This window comes from Macaca mulatta, chromosome 12 (genome assembly GCF_049350105.2).
Source record: "Macaca mulatta isolate MMU2019108-1 chromosome 12, T2T-MMU8v2.0, whole genome shotgun sequence".
Taxonomy (NCBI): domain Eukaryota; kingdom Metazoa; phylum Chordata; class Mammalia; order Primates; family Cercopithecidae; genus Macaca; species Macaca mulatta.
This window is the reverse complement of record NC_133417.1, coordinates 114,314,402-114,339,026: the sequence shown is the minus strand read 5'-3', so window position 1 is coordinate 114,339,026 and position 24,625 is coordinate 114,314,402. Positions and strand designations below refer to the sequence as shown.

At 36.9% G+C, this 24,625-nt stretch overlaps 1 long non-coding RNA gene across 1 annotated transcript in view; it reads left to right on the top strand.

The window, feature by feature from the left end:
- The window catches only part of LOC144333466 (uncharacterized), a 123,483-nt gene that overhangs the window by 46,612 nt on the left and 52,246 nt on the right, over positions 1 to 24,625 (top strand). The window lies entirely within an intron of this gene.

Here is a 24,625-nt window from a genome sequence, read left to right as displayed (position 1 = left end):
TTAAAAAATCCTAATAGCGCATCGCTACTACTACATTTCCTTGCTTTTTTAATACCAATTCCACTGCTTTAGGTTGCTAAGAGATCAAGTTCTAGGTTAAAAATTAGAAAACCAGGCTTCTGTTTGCATGTCTGTTACTGACTGTGTAGGACTTGGTAGAAATTCTGCACATCCATTTGTTCAGAAAAGTCATTTTTTAAAACAACTTCACTGCTAAAGAATCAAATATAAGAATCTATTGTCGAGCATGAAATTAAGGAAAATTACTAGTAAGAAAAGAAAAAAAATTGATTTGGAAAATTTTTAAATTATTTTATTTATAGAGCTGTGAGCCATAGATCCCAAAGCCTTCCTCTGTGTTTTTGTTTAATAGCCTTGTCAAGATATAACACACATATTACACAGTCTCTCCATACACCCTAGCCCTAGGTAACTACAGTCTATGTTCTGTCTCTATAGATTTGCCTTTTGGACATTTCATATTAGAATTGTTACAGGAAAGGAGTGCCCATCCAGACCCAAAGAGAGAGTTCTCATGCAAGAAAAAATTCAGGGAGAGTTCATAGAGTAAAGTGAAAGCAAGCTTATTAAGAAAGTAAAGGAATAAAAGAATGGCTACTCCATAGAGCAGCCCTGAGAGCTGCTGGTTGCCCATTTTTTTATGGTTATTTCTTGATTATATGTTAAACAAGGGGTGGATTATTCATGCCTCCCCTTTTTAGACCGTATAGGGTAACTTCCTGATGTTGCCAGGGCATTTGTAAACTGTCATGGTGCTGGTGGGAGTGAAGCAGTGAGGACGACCAGCGGTCACTCTCATCGCCGTCTTGGTTTTGGTGGGATTTGGCCAACTTCCTTACTGCAACCTGTTTTATCAGCGAGGTCTTTATGACCTGTATCTTGTACCAACCTCCTGTCTCATCCTGTGACTTAGAATGCCTTAAATGTTTAGAAATGCAGACCAGTAGGTCTCAGCTTCATTTTACCCAGCCCCTATTCAAGATGAAGTTGCTCTGGTTCAAATGCCTCTGACAGAGTAATATAATATATAGTCCCTTGTGATTGACTTATTTTACATGACATAATGTTTTCAAAGTTCACACATGCTTTAGCATGTACCTACTTCTTTTTATCATTGAATAACATTCCATTCTATTAATATTTATTGTCTCTTCATCCATCAGTTGTCATACATTTGGGTTGTTTCCACCTTCAGCTATTATGAATAATGCCCCTGTGAACATTGGTTTGCAAGCTTTTGTGTGAATATATGTGTTAATTTTTCTTGGGCAAATACCCAGCAGTGGAATTTCTAGATAATGTGTAAATTTGTTTAAATATGTGAGGAACTGCCAGACTGTTTTTCAAAGTGGCTGTACCATTTTATACCCTCAGGACATTCTCTCCAACACTTGTTATTATCTATCTCTCTTTTTTTTTTTTTAACTATAGGCATTCTGGTAGGTGTGAAGTGGTATCACATGACATTTTGGGTTTGCATTTCCCTAATGGTGAATGATGTTGAGCATTTTGTAATGTCTTTATTGGCCATTTGTGTATCTTATTTGGAGAAATATCCATTCAGATTTAAATTCAGTTATTTGCCATTTTATTTTTGAGTTGTGACAGTTACTCTGCTTTTTCCCAAGCTTCCAAGTCCTGTAACTCCTGGCACAGGGCTGATTTTACCTGATTATACAAAGTATCCACTTGTTCCCAGCAAGCCTTCTCCTGGCTATCCATTCTAGAGCACAAGTTCCTTGATTTGTAAAAAAGGTCTCCATGGTAAATTTAAGCTGGGGATTCAGACTAAGCAAAGTTCTTTTCCAGAGATGAATGAACCCACTTTACATTGTCAGAAAATAAAAGCTATGCATCATTTTCTGCAGATGCCAGAGAACTTGGAGATGATTAATTTACTGCCCCAAAGAGCTTTAAATTATTCAACTACAGGGCATTTTGTTTAGTTTCAAATGCGATTTGGTTTATTGTCTATGTAAATGCCTCTTTTTCCATATATTTTAATCTCTATGTCATCCCAATTTCTTTCAGAAACAGGAATAACAAATCTTTGGGGAAATAAATACAGGAAAAATGTGAAAATGGTACTAACGAATTTTTATCTACCAGAAAATTTACTTTTTAATCTTTTCATGTCATAGAAAATGATCAGTGTCTCTGGGAATGAAGTCTAAGGCTACACGTGGTATATCAAATTGTAAAGGTACAATTGTATTCACCAACAACTTACAAATTTTTATCTACCAAAAAATTTACTTTTTAATCTTTTCATACCATAGAAAATGATCAGTCTCTCTGGGAATAAAGCCTAAGGCTATATGTGGTATATCAAATTGTAAAGGTACAATTGTCTTTTTTTTTTTTTAATTTATTTATTATTATTATACTTTAAGTTGTAGGGTACATGTGCATAATGTGCAGGTTTGTTACATATGTATACTTGTGCCATGTTGGTGTGCTGCACCCATCAACTCGTCATTTACATCAGGTATAACTCCCAATGCAATCCGTCCCCCCTCCCCCCTCCCCATGATAGGCCCCGGTGTGTGATGTTCCCCTTCCTGAGTCCAAGTGATCTCATTGTTCAGTTCCCACCTATGAGTGAGAACATGCGGTGTTTGGTTTTCTGTTCTTGTGATAGTTTGCTGAGAATGATGGTTTCCAGCTGCATCCATGTCCCTACAAAGGACACAAACTCATCCTTTTTTATGGCTGCATAGTATTCCATGGTGTATATGTGCCACATTTTCTTAATCCAATCTGTCACTGATGGACATTTGGGTTGATTCCAAGTCTTTGCTATTGTGAATAGTGCCGCAATAAACATACGTGTGCATGTGTCTTAATAGCAGCATAATTTATAATCCTTTGGGTATATACCCAGTAATGGGATGGCTGGGTCATATGGTACATCTAGTTCTAGATCCTTGAGGAATCGCCATACTGTTTTCCATAATGGTTGAACTAGTTTACAATCCCACCAACAGTGTAAAAGCGTTCCTATTTCTCCACATCCTCTCCAGCACCTGTTGTTTCCTGACTTTTTAATGATCGCCATTCTAACTGGTGTGAGATGGTATCTCATTGTGGTTTTGATTTGCATTTCTCTGATGGCCAGTGATGATGAGCATTTTTTCATGTGTCTGTTGGCTGTATGAATGTCTTCTTTTGAGAAATGTCTGTTCATATCCTTTGCCCACTTTTTGATGGGGTTGTTTGTTTTTTTCTTGTAAATTTGTTTGAGTTCTTTGTAGGTTCTGGATATTAGCCCTTTGTCAGATGTGTAGATTGCAAAAATTTTCTCCCATTCTGTAGGTTGCCTGTTCACTCTGATGGTAGTGTCATAAAGTCTTTCTAGATGAAAGAAGGTAAAGAATAGAATGAATTTTTGAGTTAATGAAAGTTACAGTAATTTCCATCATTTACAGTGACCTAGGGCTGCATCTCTCCCCATTACCTGCCAGAGCCTTTTGTTGTGTGGTGGTATCATGTAGTATCCATTCTTCTACACTGTAGGTAAGGCCTAGACAAGACTTTAGATAAGATTCATATTTTTGGGGGGTGGAGGAATGGGTTAGATACAGCCTCTCCCTTTTAACAGTCACCTGTCTCATATTATCTCTTCCAGTTCCCATGTTCTTCACCAGGTTACTTTTAATCAAGTATTCATTTATCAAGTTACTCCTCCACCCTCTCAGAAATATTCACATAGCATTATAAAAGAAGAAAAAGCTTTCATAACCGAGAGAATGCATTTCTCATACTGTGTTAGCATTCTTCTAGGGAAATTTTTGCTGGTTTGTTGAACATTTTTTCCCATTTTTTGAAGATGGTAGCAGGTATTCTTCATAGTCCCACTCAAAAGAAAAAAAATATTCAAAATTGGCTGCATACATAGTTTTTTCATAGCTTACCTTTTTTTATTAAAAACCAAGGCTCAATTTGACAACTCACCTAATTAATCCCCCAATCATTAGTTTTGATGAAAAAGCCAGTTTTACATTCCATAGGAAATTTACCATCATGGATAAATTATGAAAAGAATATGTCAAATGCTTTAGGGGGTTTTAAAAAGAGAATAATAAAAAACTTTTTTTTTTTTTAACAATAAAAGCATCTCAGTAAAAATGCAAATAACCTCCTAGCACAATTACTTTGAAAAAAACCCACACAAATTTTAGTGTTTAATTATTTGTTTAAAATATGAGTCATGATACTATACAAATAAAAGTTTTGCAGGCAGTAACTTTGGTTAGTTTTCTAATGTTTAATATGAACTGTATATTTCTGGCCCTGAGACAAGTAAAAACACATGATAGTAGCTGTGATTAAGATAATCTCTTATTTCTGTAGCTTGTCTCCTGGTTTCTTGGAAAACTCGGTAGGCAGCTGACCAATCTGCTACTCTCTATGCATAAATTTTGTAAGAAAGGGACTCTAAGACAGATTCTCCATGGACTGTAAACTTTAAGAGGGACTTTCTTCACATTAGTTTAATTTCCTGGTTGTAGATTTGTTATTTTTTTAATGGGTGGGTTTCTGGCCTTTTCAAATCCTGAAAATCATTTTGCCTATAACTAGAGTCATTAGAATGTTGATTACAGACACAAAAAATTTAAAATTAAACCAGAAATATAATCAAACTAGTATTTTTTTTAGAGACAAATCTCATGTAATAAGCTTTTAGTTACAAGGAACAGAAAGTTCAACCCAGAATGGCATGAGGAAAAGGGGAATCATTGGTTTAGTGTAGACTCCAGAGGTATGTGCATCTTCATTTATATCAAGTGGGAACTCAAAAGAAAGCTCAGTTCCCTAAAAATTTCAATATATAGATTTGAAGCTCTTCAGCGATGATGAGTCAGACCCAATCATGTGACCAAACCTGAACCACCTGGTATCTGAGGTTTGAAAAAATGTAATTGGATTAAGCTCATGCGATCACTCTCAGAAGCTGGACATGGAATCAGACTTTATCTATGTCAGTTTCAATGCTTTTGGCTACATGTAATAGAAACTCAACCTCAAATTAGCTTAACATCTAAAGATATTTAGTTAACACTAAATATCTTATTTATTATCTTGTTATTATCTTCCTTGTTATTATCTTGTTATTTATCTTCCTATCATCTTTAGAGGTTATTATCTTAGATGTTAACATCTACAGATAGATGTTAAGATAATAACCTCTAAAGATAATAGGAAGTTTAGAGAGATTACAGTTTCTAAGCATAGTGAAATAGGATTCCAGCTTGTCTGCAATTTCCTTGGTCTTGGTTTCCTCCATGCATAGTAAAGTGTTCTACCATGAATCACCAGGTAAATAGGGCAAACAATTTTAGTGAGAAAAATAAAAGACACCCACAATTATTTAATGCCCAGTCTTTACCTGTCTCTGTACCAGGCAAATACATGCAATACCTAACCCTCCCAATTATACACACAGAGAAAGCAAGACATTGAGAGGTTTGGTTGTATGCCCATACTTGCATGTCTGTGCACCAAGAAGCAAGAAGCCAAAGACAGATGCTTCTGACTACAAAGACCATTCTCACTTTACCATACCATGCAACAACTTGGACTATCAGGTAGGTATATAGATAGAACCTAAGCTATTACTAATTGAGAATATCATTTTGCAAAACTACAAAGTACATAAACCCAATTAAAGACAAGGGCATGGGGAAGGCATGTCTTTTTATATAGACTGAGGAACATGTGACATCCTTTTCTCTTCTACTGGGTGTTCCAAGGGCAGTGTGCAGTCTGAGTTTCTGAGGAAGCAATTTAGAAAATGCTCCACTGCTTTCATTTTCACAAGATAGACATGTAAACTACAAGGTAGTAAATAAACTGTAATCCTGCAGACAAATTCTGCTTTCTGCATTCTTCACTTTTTTCTGTAATTTTTTTGGCTAATATCTGACATAAACTTGTGATTGAACATAATATATATGTATCACACAGGGTCCTCTTGTGTGAAATGCACATTATTTGTAGGGTTGAGCTATGCATGTATATTTCTTATAAATCAAGTATGTCAGTGGTCTCATTCCATTTCATTAATAAGACATTCAGCTCTTCTGACCAGGCTAAAGGGTTTTTCATGAAACTAATCTGTAGCTATAATCCAGTAACATTTTTACCTCTCAAGTGCTGTAAACAATTTATCATTTCAGAGTCTCTTACCAAAATTTAAGAATTCTAGGTTTCTTTTTTTTTTCTTTTCCATAGGTTATTGGGGTACAGGTGGTGTTTGGTTACATGAGTAAGTTCTTTAGTGGAGTAAGTTATTTAGTGGTGATTTGTGAGATTTTGGTGCACCCATCATCCGAGCAATATACACTGCACCCTATTTGTAGTCTTTTATCCCTCAATACCCCCCCACCCTTCCCCTGAAGTCCCCAAAGTCCATTGTATTATTTTTATGCCTCCGTGTCCTCATAGCTTAGCTCCCACATATCAGTGAGAACATACCATGTTTGGTTTTCCATTCCTGAGTAACTTCACTTAGAATAGTCTCCATTCTCATCCAGGTCACTGCAAATGTTCTTGACTGTGGAGAATTCCCTCAGACACTAAGCCTGGCAACAAATATCTCTATGGCTACAGTGTGTCAGGGTAAAAATAATTGCATGTTTAGAACAAGCATCCTGGAAGCTTTCCACAGGGCTCATTTTTTAAGGAAAATACTTCAACTGAGTTTTGAAAACCAGCACCTGATTGAAACAAGAAAAAGAATGTTCCCTTTTGGAGCTGCCTTTTTCTTTGCCTTTGGTCTATGAGCATTTTGTTCACTAAGAGCAACATACAGTATTCAGATTTTCTGCTGGACCTGTTAATACACAGTTCATACATTTTCCCAGTTCTTCAGGTTTTGTTTTCAAATTTAGTAAAAAGCTACTCTCACTCAACCATTTGATATTTTCAAATGTTGCTGTGAAATATCAGGGCTTGCATCTTGAAGGACAAATCTCTCCCTTTTAATTCCTCTGTAACTGACATGCAGGATTTTGTCTCATCACCTCATATTTAAATCCGTTCTTTGGACCTAATAAAGACCTATGGATGCATCAGGGCCACTGATAGGTCAGGAAGCATCTGGGGCTTCTCTTGTTAAATTATCCTATCAGACCATATATGCCTCCTTCAAGTTTCAGGGTCTATCAAACTGGATTCTATCTTTTCTGACTCTTTTCAATAGTTGAAAAGGTAAAGTGAATAAATAGGAAGGATTAGGAGGAGAATGGGATGGAGACAAAACAGAAGGTGCTTACAGAAATGATATCTGAAGTATCTTCTCCCCTCAGGTGTGGATGTAAATTGTAGGCGAACAAGGCCAGCTAAGTAATTGAGGCAGAATAGTGGCCCAGCTACTCTTTGATAAGTAGCCGCTTCCTGCCTGCCTGCCTATAGCGCTTAGTAAAAGATGTTTTGCTTTCACCTTGAAGAATGTGCTGATATAACATCTCTATGAATAATGAGCTGGACATGTGAGAAATCATCCATAGTAAGGGACATTCCATAGCCACCAGGCTGTGATGGATGTAAAGGACTGATTCCCAATGATTGTCTTTTATGAAAACCTCATAAACCTACTTGTTTGTTGTTTTGTTTATTTGCTTTTGTTTTTGTTTGCCTGAGGTGTTCATTTTTGGGGGAAATTTTATCTGCTCAGAGATAGCAAAAGAGAAGCCCTTGGGCTCAGCTAAATCACATTTTTCATGTGTTTTAAAATTGTTAAGTCACAATGCCTTTAGTTAGAACATGTGCTCTCAAGTTAGTTACAGACCCCCCCACCATTTCCTACCAGTATATACCAGCAACTCCTCACATTCCCATTACCTTCTTGGCCACTGACAGCATTTAGGTTTCCCCTTCCTGCCTCAGTTAGGTCAAGGCACTCTTTTTCCAGAATCTAATGTTTTATATGAAACTATCTTATCCTAAATCCTCCAGAACCATTGATTCATGAATGATTCCTCCTTTTATGAGTGCATTCATTCAACACCGTTAGGATTGCTTTGTGCCAGGCACACTCTGCTACATCTTGAGAAGATACCAGTGTGTTTGAGACATGGTCCTTATTTGTAGAAGTTTGGAATTTAGTCCGGGAAGCAAACCTGTTTGTCTCCAGAATAATCATTTCATAATTGAAGGGTCATCAATGGATAGGGAGAGGGAGAGTGGGTAGAATTTGCTAAGAAGTGACTGGTGCCTAAAGACCCATGTATATTGTTGAAATTTTAATTTGTTGTAGTGAATGGAACAACCACATAAGACAAGGCTTGACCTCACTCCTTTCCCATAGCCTCAATCAGTGACAGGTGAAAATTATAATTTAATTGAACATCGCCTAGGAGGGTAGATAACTGTATAAAACTTAACCATGTTATCTACTATCTTTTAATTTTCAGGAGTTTATGTAACTTAATTTTTAAGATAAAGCATCTTGAACCAAAATGCTGAAGGCTGAGCTGTATCTGAATATAAATTCCAGGTATTCTTTTCTCATCTAGGTATCTTGGTCAGCACTACCCAATAGAAATAGAGAGTCATGAATATAATTTTCAGTTTCCTGGCAGCTACATTAAAAAAGTTAAAAGTGGCTGGGTGCGGTGGCTCACGCCTGTAATCCCAGCACTTTGAGAGGGTGAGGCGGGTGGATCACCTGAGGTCAGGAGTTCGAGACTAGCCTGGCCAATACAGCAAAACCCCATCTCTACTAAGAATACAAAAAATTAGCCAGACGTGGTGGCAGGCGCCTGTAATCCCAGCTACTTGGGAGGCTGAGGCAGGAGAATCTCTTGAACCCAGGAGGCGGAGATTGCAGTGAGCAGAGATTGAGCCATTGCACTCCAGCCTGGACAACAAGAGTGAAACTCCGCCTCAAAAAAAAAAAAAAATTTAAAAGCACAAGGAAAATTAACTTTAACAATATATTTAATTTTACCTAATATATTCCAAAATTTATTTCAACATTAAATTCTATGATAATAAGAAGATATGTGCACTCTTTTTCAAACAAAGTCTTTGCAATCGAGTGAGTATTTTACATTTATAACATATTTTCATTTGGACTAGGCCCATTTCTAGTGTTCAGTGCTACATGTGGCTAGAAGAGCTGTTCTAAATGCTCTTAGAGCATCTGCAAATATCTTGGAGCATGCGTATGTGTTAGGTAAGCAAAATGTTAGACCTAAATAATTTAGCTACTTTATCCGTTTAATGTTCGGAGTTTCGGAAGTAACGTATTTGCTAGCTGATTAATATTTTTACTCAAGTAGAAAATAGTTTCTAGTGGTTCCATCTTAATCATGGCCATTTAATTCATCATAAACTTATTTCAAGAAAAGGTTGCCATTTGCACAGTTACGGCAAACTCTTAAGCTGAGAAGAAATTTGATTTTCCTTGATTACATATAAGCATGTAAAATTCAGTATTTGGACTTAAAGAAAACCTTTTGGTATGATAGAATACCGAAATAGATTTCATTTGATGAACTCTATCTTAATGCGGAGATATTGAAGTCCATTACGAAATTAGTCCCCATCAATTTCCTTTTTTCTTTCTTATTGTTATGATTATCAAATGCTGATTCATAAACTAAATGTCATAAAGATTTATTTAAGTTTGAGGAGAAATCTTCACAGCCAATGATGAGTTTTTCATTATTGAATTTTATTTTCCTGGTCATGTACCTTCTGCCTTTACTAGTGTACTGTGTGCTTGTTTTTACCACTGCACACTGCCTAAGTGTTCTGTAGCTCCCTTAATGAGAACTGTGTTTTGAAGAGTTCCTTAAGGCTGTTTATTAAGATGGCACTTTGTTTCTTTATTTGTGCTCTGGACACATAAATATTAATACAGCTATTCAGCCAGTCACATATTTTTAGACCTCAGATGTGTCAGACATGGTTATCTTAACAAATTTATCTCTATCCCTATATCCCTCTGATGCCATTTCACTTAGCCAACCTACTTAATGCAATTGCCTAAAGGGATTTCTACTAAGAAAAGAGTACCAAGGAGGGGACCAGATGTTTCACAATCAAGCTTACAGAGCAATTTCCTAGAAATCAGCATATGCAAGGCTATAGGAAGTGATTTAAAAGTGTTAACTCATGTAATCCATTTAACCTCATTAATAAGGTTTAATTTCGTCACAACCTTATGAGAGGAAGAGTATTATTTCCCTCATTTTGACATAGTAGGAAACTGATGGTCAGAGATGCTAAGTAACTTGCCCCGCAGCGATCACTAGTAAGTGGAGCTGGGTCCCGGCATTCTGGCCCCAGAGGCTGTGCGCTTAGCTGCTGCCTCACAGCCCCTTTCCACTGATACATGCAAGAAAATCCACATGATTCCCAGCATGATTTTTGCTGAGCCCTTCCAAGGAGGCTGAAAGGAACAGAGGACACATTACTGCATGGAACACACAGGAAATATTTTATTAGTTTCCAGATGGAGCAAAGGATAGAGTAAAAGCATTTCAGTAGAGCTCCACAGACAGCTCTCCTCAGGGAGCCCACTCTAGCATCTGTGGTCCCCCAGTCGAGGTATTGCCTATAGTCCCCTGGCCTCAGCAGGTACTGCCGCCCCGCCCCCCCCGCCCCCCCGCCCCCCCGCCCCCCTGCCCCCCGCCCCCCTGCCCCCCTGCCGGTAGTTGAGCAGCTCATAGAGGACCCAGGAGCCCTCCAGTACATTGAAGGAGTGGATCTCACTGAGGTGAAAGCGGTCGTGAAGACAGGAGCAGTTCTCAGTGATCTCTACCATCTGGCCCCTATAATCCTCTGGGTCATAGATCCTGAGCCTATGGGAGCTAGCCTGCAGATTCAGCAAACAGCAGATGAGGGAAAGTCAGAAAACCTGACCTCATGTCAGCAGGGACCCCTGGGGAATGGACTTTAAAAAAATCTTTGCTTTATCAAAGGTGACCAAACTAAAAGAAAGAGATGGCTAATACCAGGGGCGCTGTCTGTAGTTGGATAGGTTGTCTACTGTGAAGCTCAAGAGGGCGTCATTCCCCATTCATTTGGTACCAATGATGCTCCCTAGGGCTGTTGGTACAATCTACATGAACAGACACACTGGTCCTGCTCAGGACCACTTTCAAGTATTTTATGTATTTGTTTCATTCTCTCCTTTATAGATTTGTAGTGGTTTGGGGCTCTCCCTGGAGGACATACAAAATAATCAGACTTTAAACAAAAAGATAAATGTATCCCGGGCAACAGGTATTATTTTGAATCTCAATAACATTAGAAGCTAGAGGGAGAGGAGGTTGAATTGCTTTTACCCAAGCAAGGCACAAATTGATGGCAATTCAGGAAGACAGTCCAGCCTGGGCAGTCCCTTCATCTGTGCCTTTCTGCTTTAACCCTGCTGCTCTAACATGCTGAAAAGCAAGAGCCGTCACAAAGACTAGGTTTCACTTCTCAGCTCCAACATGTGCTCCTACAAATCAGTTTTAGGTAATAACCAAAAATGGAAGTTCAAGATCTTGAAAGAAGCCTGGACAGCATCAAAGAGTATAAAATCTTTAGAAAAATAGAAAGTTAGGCCGTTTCTCCTGAACTATTCCTGCCTTTCTCTCTTGAGCACTTGTTTTTCCTTCATCTGCTTGTTCCTTTCTCTTGTCACAATGTTTCCTCTTCCATCACTAAAACCCTCTTTAGGAAGGATTCTCATAAGCAATTCCTCGTGTGGCATGAACAACTGCTAATAAGGTATTTTACATTGGTCAGCATTCCGTGTTTGCAGAGGACTGATGTGTTGTTGCTTCATTCGTTCTTCACAACACCCTGGAACATGTGGAGCAACATTAAAGCCTTTTACCCTTTTACTGGAAAACTAAAGACTGGATCTTACAATCTGTAATTAGAAGAGTTGGAACTTGAAATTAGAAATCTGAGTTTTTGGGCTCCTAATGCCAGACTGGGTCCCTATCAAGCTATTAAACCCTGTGAGGGGATTTCAGACTTCACAAAAATGGTTCATTTTCCCAGGACTCTGTCACAGTCAACTTTAGGGAATCCCTAACTGTGAAATTCCAGTCTGCCGGGGCTTCATTTGGGTAACAGGGGGCCCTGCAGGAGCTATTGGAATGTCATTGTTGGTTACTGGTTTGCCCAGTCAGAAGGCAGGACTTCAGAGACCCTTGACGTTCGTAATAATAGGTAATACTCGGGGGTGGGGATTGGCCTGTACCAGGTGCCCTCCTTTCACGCTCGTTGCAACCTTAGGAAGTACTCTTATTAGTCCTAATTCATAGATGAAGAGTACCAAGCTTAGGTACTCTTCAAGAAATAGCCAGGTACCTAGTTTAGCAAGGAATTCTGTTGCTCATTCATCACCTGTGGCATAGACGCTCTGAGCGAATGCCATGCACAACTTATTCCCAGTAGCGGTGAATTTGACTAGTAAAATAAAATAATGTCCAGTTAAAAGCACTGCATCACATACTTTTTCAGTGGGAGGAAACTTTACGGATGTTAATAAAGGAAAAGAGAATATAGTTAGAGCTAGAAAAAAGAGGGCCGCCATCCCATCCCATCGCCTGTCGTGTGAATCATCCATGTGGATAACTGATGCGACTCGAGGGCACGGAAGGGACCCGGTGGGACTGCACTCACATGGGGGATGAGGCGGCAGGAGCGGACCGAGTTGCTGAGGCCCATCCACTGCTGGTGGTCGGCATAGTCGCCGCGGCGCAGGAAGTACTGGAGGCCCGAGTAGTTGGGCAGCTCATAGAGCATCCAGCAGCCGCTGTCCACGCGCACGGAGTTGCAGCAGCTCAAGTAGGGCTGCAGGTTGGGGTGGTCGCTGCTGCATTCGTGGTGGTGGCCCTGGAAGCCCGGTCCTCGTAGAGGGTGATCTGCAAGGCAAGGCGAGGGCTCACAGGCCTGCCCCTGCCCCAGTCTCCGGCCCCCGCCATGCGCGGAGCTCCTGGGGCCCCGGGGCGGGCTGAGCTCACCTTCCCCTTGAAGGCTGGCTGGGCTGAGCAGGTGGGGCGGCATTGTCGGGTGGTGGTGTTTAAAGATGAATTAAGGGATCATTGGTTTATTTTTAAAAATCATTAATGATTAATAATTATTCATGATGCTTTTTAAATTTCAACTTTACTTTTGATCTAATGTATGTAGCTTTTTGTGGAACAGATCCCTTTTTAAGTAAAACTTTCCATAAGACTGAAAATAAATAGTGTTGGAACCGAACTGTTGATTCCCTCCTGGGCAGGGGTCGCCGCGAAGGATCACCGACCGGCGATTCACAGCAGAGAGTTATTTATTACTAGTGCGCTAGGGTCCCAAGCTCTAAGTTGGCCCTGGGACCCCGACTGCTTGTTACAGGCTGTTTATATAGGCAAACACAAGTTCAAACATAGCTTAGGGCGCGAAATTCAAACAAAGCTTTAGGCCCGTGGTAATTGGGTCTGTCTATGGCCTGAGCAAGGTGTCTTGTTCTAATTGGTTAGAGCGGGACCTTATGAGGTTTTTTTCCTGGAGTTGTTGATTCCGGGAACTTCGAGGCAGGGTGGGACCCCCGGAATTGGCAGGGTGGGACCCCATGAGGTTGTTTCCTGGAATTGGCAGGGTGGGACCCTATCAGGGTGGGTCCCTATCAGGGTGGGACCCTATCGAGGCAGGGTGGGACCCTATCCAGAGCCACCTGGTGTTAATTTTTTTAAGTTCCTTTTTTGTGAGGCCTAGTTTCTAAGTTTCATGCGGCCTAGTTTCAAATAGCATGTCTATCTATATATATATATAGACAGATATATATGTAAATATATAATATATATTAATTATATATAATTATAACGCATATATTAACAAATCATGGAGAAAATTTTTTTCTTTTTTTTTGTATCAACAAAAGAAGATAAATAGTATAAGATACATTAGGCACAAATCTTAGTAGGAATATAATTATAAAATCTATATTTATCCTCTCCTCCCTAAAGGCTCTACTGAAGCACTTAAGCTTTTCCTCTAAGCTCTAGGGGTAGGGGGGGTGGGATCCAAAAATAGTCATAGAAAATAATGCAAAGTAAAATGAAGAATTGAACTGCTGTCAAATAAAGAATGCGTTACTAAGTATGTTGGTGAAGAAAATGAAATACTTGAATCACCAGAGTCTCAAAAGTACTTTCTCCTAAAGGCTTGTAGCATGTTTTCCCAAAAGGATTTGGAAAAACCTACTTCTTCCAACTGCTTTATTTTTTGAACCATTTGATCAATGTTGAAACTATTCCCAAGACAAAATTTAAGTAATGAATTTCCTAATAACTGGATTACTTCCTGAAGTATGTTTTTAAGCCATTCTGAGGACAAAATATTTAAAGCCATTATCTTCCCACTCTAAGTTATATGAACTCTGTAATTGAGTTTGTCTCAGTAAAAGGCAGTTGCAATTTCCTAACACTGATCACAGAAAAGTACCAAGGTTTGCAAAACAGAACTAAAATTATAAAATTAAAAACATTGGTTTCTAAAAGCACTGTAATAGAATATTTGTAATATATTTAAAATATTTGGTCTGTGAGTTTTTAAATATAATGTATGATATGCATTTACATATAATTAACTTTATGATACTAATTCACAAAATTCTACTGGCATTCTTTTATACAAAATGAAGATGTTCAGTTTAGAGATCCCAGAGATTTTAGAGGTCATCTTTATCATATAAATTTCTATTTGTCCCCAAAGAAGGAAAAACAGATATCAGATAGCAATTGCAAAAATAGACTGGCTTTATGTTTATTCTATTTTCAAAAACTGGAAATTAGGATACAAAAAAGCATGTCAGACTTGCTGTTGCGTTCCCATTACCATTTAAAGGATAAAGCAACTGTTTGCTCAGATGTAAATTACCTTCACTATATCTGCTCCTTAGAGAAATTTCTTTCAAATGCCTATCTTAGTAAGTGTTGAGATAATTAAACCACCTTTTCTTAGAAAGCAAGGATGTAAGATAGCTGCTTTGAATAAAATAATTGAATATTTCTTTCCGCAGTCTTACTCTAGTGAATATCTAGTTTCTCAAATTCTTCTCACTGTCTTCTTCTTATTGTTCTTTTTAAAAACAGCTTTATTGAAGTATTATTGATATATACAAAGAAATGTACATATTTAATGAGAATTTGATGAGTTTGGACATACACAAACACCCATAATACCATCACTACATCAAGGTAACGGACCTATCCAATACTTCCCAAAGTTTCCTCATGCCCCTCCTTTTTTATTTTGTTGTATTTTCTTGTCAAGAACACTTAACACAGTATCTTTACTTTTTTTTCCCAATGCACAATACCATATTATTAGCTACAGACACGTGCTGTACAGTGGATCCCAAAAACTTACTCATCTTGTGTAATCAAATTGTTATATTGATTGAACAACTCCTCACTTCCTTCAACCCCAAGCCCCTGGCAGCTACTATTGGATTCTCTGCTTCTGTGAGTTTGACTATTAAAGATACCTCATAAAAGTGGTTTCATGAAGTATTTGTTCTGAAACTGGCTTATGTCACTTAACATAATGTTCTTCAGCTTCATGCATGTTGTCACCAATGGCAGGATTTTCTTTTCTTTCTTTTTTTTTTTTTGAGGCTGAATTATAGTCTGTTGTATGTATATACCATGTTTTCTACATTCCTTCATCTGTGGAATGACACAAATTGTTTCCATATCTTGGTTATTGTGAGTAATGCTACAGTGAACCTGGGAGTGCATTTTCTTTTCAAGATCCTGATTTCAATTATTTGAGATAAATACCCATAAGAGAGATTGCTACATTGTCTGATAGTTCTATTTTTAATTTTGTGAGGGATCTCCATACTATTTTTCGTATCTACTGCACCATTTTACATTCCCACCAACAGTGTATAATTCCAAATTCTCCACATTCTCACCAACACTTATCTTGTATTTTTTTTGTAACTACCATCCTAACAAATGTGAGATGATATCTCATTGTAGTTTTGATTTGCATTTCTCTGATAATTAGTGATGTTTAACATGTTTTCATTTCCAGTTAGTCATCTACATGCCTTCTCTAAACAAGCATCTGTTTAAATCCTTTTCCCATTTCCCCCATGTTATTTGAATGCCAGACATTGTGAATTTTACAGTTTGACAGGTGCAGGGTTTTTTTTTTTTTTTCTTCAGTCATCCTAGTGACTTACTTAATTTTTTTGCACAGTTATGTTACATGATTCAGTTAGATCAGTTAGAACCTTTAAATGTTATTTTATGCTTTTGGAATACTATACCCAATGCTGTGTGCGTTTGAGGCCTCTTTGCTCTGACTGATGGGAACAGGAATGATAGCAATAGATGACCTGTGTGAGCTCTGGGAATCTTGTTAGCCCCATGTTACAAAGTTACTAAATAGAAATCTGAAAGATTAATAGAAGATGATGACAAAGAGATTCACAGTAGATCTAGATTATTAATGGAAACAGGGAGAGACCATGGAAGACATGCTCATGAGTGGATCACAATCACAGGCAAGATGCAATTGTGCTATTGCCATGTAAGCATCTCAGAGCACGAGTATACTACCTAGCTGTCTCTCCCAGTTTTAACATTGACTAGCAGACTGTTTTGGAATAAACCTTCAGACCTGTTTCCTCTGGAGAATACATGTTAGACTCCTGCTAATTTACGAGCTTTACCTAAAGACGCTGACTGAGTAACCCGGAGAAAGAAACTGCACAGAACCTATTGATGACTCATCTTATGGAGAGTCAGTAACAACTCTCAGTTGATTTCCATTTTATAGATGATATTTGGCATTCTAGGTATTATTCAGATTACAGATTATTCTAGGTATTATTTCAGAGGAAAGTACTGCCAACAACTCAGATGAGGGAAGAATGTTGAACAGCAGAGCTGCTGTACTCAGCCAAGTAGTAGATTTTCAAATACAGGATTAGATAAATTATTTTAAGCAAAAGGATGAAGACAAACTCCTCAGATTAGAGTAAAAGGAATATTCATGGCTTACCTTCATATAAACTAGGGCATTGAAATTTAAAGAGATTATTTGAAATAAGAAGGAAATATAGATGAGGTCAAATTCTCATCCTTCTTTCCTCCTTCACTTATGCATCTAGGTTAATCCCTTCACGAGGAGATTCTGCCCTCTTTTAGCATCTCCTTCTTGCTTTTACATCTGTCTGCTCAGATGTAATTTGAGGTGAGTTTCTAAATTATTATTCTAAGTTTAAGAGAACTAGAATTCTGAATCAACACTATTTCACCCAGAAGCAGTAGGTACAGTCACAGTTTCCTGGAGGACTGTGATACCACAAGATGAATTGTTCATATGTGACTACAACAAAAGATCTGGAATGATTCTTAACAAATTAATAGTAAATTAGGAACAAGTTCAAACCTGAGGCATTCTATTACTTTGACTATTCCAGGATGTTTCATTCGTTGAGTAATTACAAAGGCAGATTACTGAACCAATTAATAAAATGAAGGCTGGCCTTTCAGAAACTATATTCTCTTCTCATGGTATTGCAAAATGAGGTTTCTTTCATTAATATTCTTCACCTCTTTTACCCCAAAAGATAAGCAAGTAAAAAAAAAACCTTACATAGTATAAAAGGATATACTAGCCCAATGAAAAGAAAATACATTAATGTCAAATATTTTCTTATGTGTAATTCCTTCTTACTCAAATAAAAAAGGCCCAAGAGACCTAACTATGTATTTCCAAACAAACAAAACAAACAAAAGTGGTGATCTGAGAGAAGACTGGAGATGTTAAAACTGTATTCTCAAGACTATATAGATTGACTTTGAAATTATTTTTCCAAGAGCTAAATCTGGGACAACTAGAGATCAATGGTTTTCTAACATGTAGGAGATGAGAGGATATACATTATTAATACTGTTTTCATAGAGTTTATAAAAGTTGTATACAGTGTTTTGATACCGAATTTTTGGGGTTTCTATTAAAGCATTTAGAGTATTCTAATACATCCCCTTTCTTTTTTGCGTCGTGCTGGTGAACATCTGGTCCCATTCTTCTGTATTTCCACATAGACTATAAACCTTTCAGTATACATTATTTCTGTCAATGTGTATTTATCTCACCAATTCTGTTCAACACCATTGCTCTTTCTGCTTCACCTGGGATATATTCCACTGTGTTTAGTGGACTTGCTACAAAACTCTAATGAAGTAATATTCCTGCCCAGCTCACCAGTGGTAGTGGAGAAAATAAAAATCATTTATCTGCATTTCACTTTCATTCAACTCAGGTCAATTCAGGGGGCATATTTAAATACTTATTATGTGCTCATCATTATGTTAATATAGAGTAGTCACACATCAAAGATACTCATCAGGTACAGTGCTTTGTATTATTTCATTCATTCTCACAAAACTTCACTATTTCTTTTCTCCCTTTTACAGGTGAGAAGACTAAGGTATCACTGTATCATGTTGCTTTATGTAGTTATGAGAATTAGATAAACAAATAGTCTAGCAAATTGCCTACCTTGTAAGTTTTTAATAAATATTTTCTCCTACTATGTTTTTTACAGTTATCCAGCTGAATGACCATGCAGAAAATTCAGAGAACTGTCATCTCTGATTTTAGGAAATAATAAATATAGACACTACTTCCTGAAGAGCATCAGGCAGAGGAGAGGCAGAGGCTCCCATTGTGAGTGGAGCTTGCTACACTAAGTGTCTTTACCCAGCAAACCCAGTGTTCTAGAGCATGATTTTCATTTGTTACTGTGGGAAGTTGCAAGTGAATTGAGAATCTTCTGGTTGAAGATCTTGCAAGTTCCTTTAGTGCCTCAGTCTCATGCTGCTTTGGAAGATTGCTCGTACCCTACTTTAGGGAGCGGATTTTTCCTTTTTTAAAAACTATCTTGTGAAGAAGAATTCTTCACCTCCTTTAGCAAAATATTTGGTATCTGGTTATACTTTAGGTCAGGAAACACTTCCTTGAAACCTAAACTCATCTCTTCTGTGTTTAGTAGAAAAGCAACATGATAATATATGGAATTTCTTTACTAGAAGGGACTTTGGAAATCATTTGGATGAACATTCTGATTTTGCAGGTGAGGTAAAACAATTGTGTCAGAATCCAGATTAGAACTTAGTTTCCTTTATTTTTAGTTCAACATTCTTTCTCCTTTGCCATTCTGTCTCCTTATGGCTAAACAGAATGTCATAGCTTTCAATCCACTTCCATTCACTGTATGAAAGGTGGCACATTTGTATGTCTGACATAGAATTTTCAATAAGTTCCCATAATACTCAATATTACTACCACTCCACAATGTTATTATTTTTTAGAAATCATAGGTAAATGAACCTCACTGACATAGGTTTGCATACATTTACAAAAATAAAAATGGTTTGTTAAAGGAAAAGGAGCCTATTAGTAGCTTGATTCAGTCCGTCCATTAGTCCCATGGATGTTCAGCTCCACACAAGAGACCACATGAAACTTCATGATTATCTCAGGAATTTTATTATTAATATTTCTGATCCAGAAAACAATTATTGAATCTTCCGTTGGTGCCCCAGAACAACAACAAAAAAGTTATTTGCAAGAAGAAAAGAAACACAGCCTTATTGAGTATTATTAAAAAGAGGTGAAAGTCTCTCTCAGGCACAAGAAAAAGACATGGTGGAATTGATCAGTAACACAGAGAGATCAGAGGGCAAGTGATCCACACCTGAGTAGGCATGGAGAGCAAAATTCCAAAGAGAAGAGAAATTTGAGAAAAAGAAAATTTAAAGAATATCAGGACAATCCGATACTAGCTATACATCTGGATGAGGAGTAAATCACAGATTTTGATGTCGTCTTTATGCTTTTGTTTTCCAAATGAATCCATGTTAAATTTATAGTTTTTAAAAACCTTGACCATATGCACACATGTTTTTGTCAGTTTTTTGTTGGATGAGAAATAAACAGAGATAGGAATTCTCTCTAAAGATAATGTTCAGAACAAACATACAATTACTAAATCGAAAAAAGAGTTTTTAGAAAGCTGTCTGTAAATAGGGCTATCCCTGTGAGGTATAAAAAAGGAGCATATGGGTGGTGCTTAACACTAACTTGAATTACTTCCAAGCCACCATTTTCATTTAATTAATTGTTATTTTATTCAGGACCCAGTAGGTAGTTTCCAACTTTTTACTGCAGTGAACAATTCTGCAATGAGTATCCTTGTGAGCAGAACCTTCCTTCCAGGATGTTAACACTGCTTCTACCATCTGCATTCCTGACCTGAAAAGTTCAGCTTATTTCTATCTTACTTTTCTTGCCTTAGATGTGTCTTTGGTTTGAGAATGTGACTTTGACATTTCCCAGGCTTTAGAGTTTCTCCAGTAAAATCTTCTTAAGGAGGGCAGCAGGAACATTGCTAATGGGATTTAAAGCATAAGAGAAACAATCACAAATTTCCACTCCCTGAGGTGAATGCTTTGCAGTTTTGGATGGGCTCTTTGAAAGCCAGTACCATTGCATGTGTTCCTTTAGGAGGTTATTGAGATTTTTGAGTGTGGCATTCTACAAATGTTGGATTGGGGTTAGATTCACTTCTTATATAGAAAGGCAGGATCAAACCTTTCATTAAGAGGCTGTTAACAGGTTTATAAACCTGATTGGGTAATTCCATTCGGTATATAATACCAAATAATGTTACCATAATATATCACAGCATAATGGAAGAGCTGGAAATAGGACTTGATTGTACTTCTTTGAAGATGATAAACGCATCACTAGTCCTGTAGTCTACTTGTTACTCGTTTACTTTCCTAGAAACAGCAACTCATGTGATGCCAAAAAAATCCACCAGAGATAAAAGAATGGGGAGAACCCAGAGGGCACAAGGGGTAGACCCTCCTAGCTATTTTCAAAACTGACATTAGGGCCGAGAGATAACCTAGGACACTGAAAAAGAGTCTGCTTTGAAGCAAAACCCATTCTTTTATACTTAGTCCATGTGTCTCTCCCTTAGTCTGTGACATCAGGTACTTGTTATTGAGAAATAGAATACTATTTGTTGATGTTTGAAAGGAAGTTTGTGTAAACTGAAAAAAAATTGTCGTATTTATTTCCATGTGTAAACTTGGTAAAATAATAGTTCATAACTACTGAAAAACCTACAATATGCCAGGCCCTGTGCTAAGCCCCTTACAGGGATTGCCTGTATTAATATTCTCAGCAAGCTTATGTGGTAAGTGCTTTATTGTTCCCCATTTTACAACTGAGAAAAGAAGGCACAGTTATATTAAATAACTTGCTCCAGATCACACAGCTAGCAAGCCATAGAATATAAACAAAGCAGGGAATTACAACTGTAACCCAAGGTTTTAGCTTGTTCACCACAGTAGCAAGTGGATACTTCACTTGTAAATAAATAACTCAGTCTATTAGTCTAAGCGAAAATTCTGTAAAACACTACATATATCATACAAAGTAAAAATACATTGCAGTGATGTATTTTAACTATATGGTGATAAGGGTAAATATTTTCTGCTTTTAATAAAACACACTTCTAGAATTAAAGGCATCATCATAAACCTTTGAGTACTGCAGTTTCATAAACTGTAAAATAGATTATAACAATGTATCAAAGAATTGTAAACAAAATTAGATAGGATGCATTTGAACACAAGTAATACAAAGCTGAATATAACTGGTGTAAATAATAAGAACATTCATAGATAAATACGTGGCAGTCCAGAAAACGGGTACCCTTAGGAAAATGCCATTCTCTGATTGGCATTAGCCTAGGCTTTGAGGCATGGGGGAATGAAAGTATTATGGAATTGGTCTAGAGATGAGAATTACTTTCTTTTAAGTCATGTGAGCTTTATTAAAGATGGGTAGATACCTGAGCTCCATCATTGCTTTGTTAAGAAAGAGGAAGGTTGAATAGCTGCTGCCTTATGTCCATTACATGTGGTTATGTCCATTTCAAGTCAAAAGAGGTAACAACCATGCATGGATATTTTAGAAAGCCTAGGTAAATTTTAATGTAACTCTTTCTTGAGCCATTTCTTATTGATAGTTCAATTAATATATGAAATAATATCATTTTAAATCATACTTTTACATTTAAATCTTTTAAATGTCAACCTCCCATACTATGACAGTTACTTAATGTTCAGTTGCCTTTTCCATCCAGAATCGCTTTTTATTTGGTTCATGTGAAAACATTGTACAAATTATAACCTATATTTATTAAATGGAAAGTACGAAAGTAGAAATTATGAATTTTTTCTCCAAAGTTATTTATCATCGTCAAGCTTTATTGAAAATCTAATAAGAATTAAGAATAGGGTAAAATAAAGTTACCTAAAAGACACACGGACAAAATGGTATGAAGGTAAACCTTCAGATATCCTAAAGCTATACAAAGTATTTGTGATTATGGTGCAGGAGAGATGAAATCAATTTAAATATATTATATTTTACTCGATTTAGTTCTTTGTTTTTCTCAAAAAACTGTAAGAAAATATTATCCATGAAAATTTCAAAAATTATTTTTGCAAACTGTGAAAAGCACATCATAAACAGTGGAAGAAGCTAATTCTGTTTTGCTAAATTTGACCAGACAGATTAGATCTTTCAGTTATTTTGGCCACCTAAAAATGGTAACCTTCCTAGGGTATGAGTGGCCTAGCAGCAGAATTGTAAAGAGGAGAGGTCTTAGGTGGGTAGTCGAGTACTTTAGGATTGTATGGGTCATCTAGGGTAGGGTCAGGTTTAGACAACTGCCTACTTTTGTAAATGAAGTACTGTGAATAAGTTTTTGTGAATACGGTTTTACAGCCACTTTCATTTCTTTACATGTTATCTGTGGCTGCTTTCACCTTACAGCAGTAGAGTTGTATGACGGTCACAGCGTGACCGTATGGTGAGAAGATAAAGAAAGAAGAATCATAAGACACAAATAAATGAAAAGATATCCCATGTTCATGGGTTGGAACAATTAATATTGTTAAAATATCCATACTACCTAAAGCAATCAGCAGATTCAATGCAATGCCTATCAAAATTCCAATGACATCTTTCACCAGAAACAGAAAAAAACTCCAAAATTTGTGTGGAGCCACAAAAGACCCAGAATAGCAAAACAAATTTTGAGCAAAAAGAACAAAACCAAAGGCATCACAGTACTTATTTTGAAAATCAACTACAAAGCTATAGTAATCAAAACAGCATGATACAGACATAGAAACAGACACATAGACAAATAGGACACGACAGAGAGGCCAGAAATAAATCCACACATTTATAGCCAATTGATTTTTGACAAAGATGCCAATAATACAAAATGGAGAAAGGATAGTCTCTTTAATAAATGGGGAAAATGGAATATTCACTGTAGAGGAAAGATATTAGACCCCCATCTTATACCATATACAAAAATAAACTAAAAATGTATTAAAGACCTGAAATATGAAACTATTAGAAGAGAAAAAGTAGTAGAGAAAAAGCTCTATGACATTGATCTGTGCAATGATTTTTTGAATATAACCCCAGAAGCACAGGCAACAAAAGCAAAAACAAGTAAGTAGGATCATATCAAACTAAAAATTTTCTGCACAGCAAAAAAATAATAATAATAATAGAATGAAGAGACAACCTACAGAATAAGAAAAGAAATATTTTTTGAAGCACACATCTGGTAAGGGTTTAATATTTGGAATATACCAGGAACTCATATAATTTAACAGCAAAGAAACAATCTGATTTTAAAAATGGGTAAAGGACCTGAATGGACATTTTTCAGAAGAAAATATACAAATGTCCAACAGGTATATGAAAAAATGCTCAACATCACTCATCATCAGAGAAATGCAAATTAAAATCATGATAACATAACACCTTAAACCTGTTAGAATGGTTGCTAGAAAAAAGATGAAAGATGAGAAGTGTTAACTAGGATGTGGAGAAAGGAAATGTATGGATGGAATACTGTTGATGGAAATGTAAATTGATATAATCATTATGGAAAACAGTAAGGAGATTCCTTGAAACCTTAAAAACCTAACATATGATCCAGTAATCCCACCTCTAATAATATATCCAAAGAATATGAAATCAGTGTGTTGAGATATCTGAACTCCCCATGTTGACTGTAGCATTATGCACAATGTCCAAATTACAGAATCAATCTAAGTGCTGGATAGAGAAAATGTGGTATATATCCACAATAGAATACTATTCAACCATAAAAAGGAGGAAATCCTATCATTTATGACAAAATGGATAAACTTGGATGACATTATGTTAAGTGAAATAAGCCCAGCACAGAAAGACAAATATCACATGATCTAATTTTTATGTGAAATTTCAAAAAGTCAAACTCATAGTAACAGAGTAGAATCATGGTTAGCAGAGGCTGGAGGATGTGGGGGAATGAGGAGATGTTGGTAAAGAGATACAAAATTTTAGTTAGATAGTGGGAATAAATTTTAGAGCTCTATTGTACATCATGGTGACTCCAGTTAATGTATTGTATACTTGAAAATTGCTAAGATAGATTTGAAGTGTTCTCATCAAACACAAAAAATAATGAGTATATGAGGTAATGGGTATG